Below are 2,585 nucleotides of genomic sequence, written 5' to 3'. Positions count from 1 at the left end.
CTATACTGATTGTTCCCCTGTGGACACTCTTGAGCTTATATATGTCTTTGCTAACCTGTCATAGCCATAACTGAAGACAGTACTTCAGGGAATAGTGTAGAGATATGATTATGACCTTATTCATGATAGCAATGTCTCTCTCAATGTAACCAATTGGGCATTAGGATTTTTTTTTTAAATAAGTTTTTATTGCTTTTATCTCAGTTGGCCAGCAAAGGGCTGCTCATGGACAGACTCCCCACCCTCTCCACAGCCATTGATGTTGTTTGGGCTATAGCCAAATGGATCTGTACCCTCCTCACCCTAGTCACATGCTGCCACCATGATGAAGCTAGGGAAGTCTGCTAAACACTGAGGTGAGCTAAAGAAAATGGCCCTTACCCCAAAGGAGGTAGAAGACAATGAGGATAAGGACATGTCAGAAGATGAAGAAGAAAGCAATGGAGAAGAGGTTGTGGTCCCTCAGAAGAAGGGCAAGAAGGCTATGGCTACACCAGCAAAGAAGGTACCACCAACCAAAAAGACTGTTGTTGACACTACTCCTGCCAAAAAAGCAGCCATGTATCCTGGTAAGAAGGCAGCAGCCATGGTCCCCAGCCCAACCACTTCAGCCAAAGTCATCATTATGGCAGGCAGGAAGGAAGCCATGCCAGCTAATGCTGCTGTCCCCTTGGTGAAAGCAGTAGTGCCCTCAATGAAAGGGGCAAAAAATGGGAAGAATGCCAAGAAGGAGAACAGTGAATCTGAAGAAGAGGACAGTGAAGATGAGGAAGTTGAAGAATTTCAGCCTCCCAAAGCCACAAAGATAGGAGCAGCTCCCACCACAATACTCTGAAGATGAGAAGACTGAGAATGAGGAGGACAGTGATGAGGATGAAGAAGATGAAGATGACTCTGAAGAAGCTATGGAAACCACATCTGCCAAAAGGAAGGCTGTTGTTGTGAAAGCTGCTGCTGGGAAACCTGGGAAGGCCAAGAAATTTAAGGAAAAGAAGGAGGAAGAGGAAGATGATGATGTGAAAGATGAAAAAGATAAGGGTGATGAAGAGGAAGAAGATGATGATGATGAAGAGGAAGTGCCCATGAAAGAAGCACCAGGAAAGAGGAAAAAGGAAATGGGCAAAAAAGAAGTCCCTCAAAGCCAAAAAACAGAAATTGGATACTGAAGTGTCTACATATTTCAATCTCTTTGATGTTAACTTGAACTTCAACAGAGCCACTTCTGAGCTTAAAACCAGCAGCACAGACTTCATTGCAAAAAAGGACTTTGCCATTGTGGATATACTCTTAGGTGCCACCAGGAAGTTTGGCCACTCAGGATTTGAAGCTGCTGAAGACATGGGAAAAGCTCTGGAACTCAGTGGCTCCAAAATGCTTTTCTCTGAAATTAAACTGGAAAAAGCAAAAGAGAACAAGAAAGATGAGATGCAAAGACACTCTTTTTCCAGAATCTGTGGTATAAAGTAACTCAAGAGGAACACAAGGAGGTGTTTGAAGATGCTATTGAGGTGAGACAGGTCTGCACCAAAGATGAGACCCCCCAAAGGAATTTCCTGCATTGAATTTAAGACAGAAGTAGACATGGACAAGGCCTTGGAAGAGAAGCAGGACATTGAGATTGATGGCCAGGTGCTCGTTCTGGACAACACAGTGGAGAAAAGTTAAGGACAAGAGAACTCTAAAGGTGGGAAGAATAATTCCTGGAGCTGGAGCAACAGCAAGCCAGTGGATTCCAAGACCCTGGTGTTTAACAATCTTGCCTACAGTGACACTGAGGAGAGTCTACAAGAAGTGTTTGACAAGGTGATGTCCATCAGCTTGCCCAAGAATAACCAAGGCCCACCTAAAGGGTAGGTGTTCATTGAATTTGCCTCCATGGAAGACTCAAAAGAAGATTTGAATTCTTTTTAACAACATGGAAATTGAAGGTAGAGCCATCAGGCTAGAGCTAAAAGGATAGAAGGCCACTAATGTAGCTCCAAGGAACCAGTCTTACAAAACCTTGTTCATCAAAGGCCTGTCTGAAGACACAATTGTAAAAACATTGAAAGATTCATTTCATGGCTCTGTGGATACCAGGATAGCCATAGACAGGGAGACAGGAGCTTTGAAAAGGTTAGGTATTGTGGACTTCAACTCAGAAGAAGATGCCAAAGCTGCAAAAAAGGTCATGGAAGACTGGGAGATTGATGGAAACACAGTAACCCTGGATTAGGCCAAGCCTAGCACCCGGGGGCAGCCATGGAGGTGGCAGGGGAGGCTGGGGGGTGTGGAGGGAAGAGGTGGCTGAGGTGGTAGAGGGACATCTGGCTTCTGAGGCAGAGGAAGTTTTGGAGGCAAGCATGGTTTCAGGGGAAGTGGTAACAAAAAAGCCACAAGGAAAGAAGATGAAGTTTGAATAGCTTTCCCCCTTCTCTTTTCCCCTATCATGTGAATGGACTCTGAGGGGTTTTATCATGTCATCTAATCACTGATGGAGCCTTCTGAAGACATCCCAAGACAGACCCATAGACCACAGTTGTCTTGGAAAAACCTGCATGACATTTCAAGGGAGGGAAAATGGCAGTTTTGGCTAGGTAGATGTT

General features: G+C 44.6%; 1 pseudogene; it reads left to right on the top strand.

The window, feature by feature from the left end:
* The first annotated feature begins 322 nt into the window (after positions 1 to 322).
* On the top strand, positions 323 to 2,290 carry LOC114033137 (annotated as a pseudogene).
* Positions 2,291 to 2,585: the final 295 nt, after the last annotated feature.

This window comes from Vombatus ursinus, unplaced genomic scaffold (assembly GCF_900497805.2).
Source record: "Vombatus ursinus unplaced genomic scaffold, bare-nosed wombat genome assembly UNPS02006779.1, whole genome shotgun sequence".
Classification (NCBI taxonomy): domain Eukaryota; kingdom Metazoa; phylum Chordata; class Mammalia; order Diprotodontia; family Vombatidae; genus Vombatus; species Vombatus ursinus.
The sequence above is the reverse complement of the archived record's forward strand: the minus strand, read 5'-3'. Positions and strand labels throughout refer to the sequence as shown.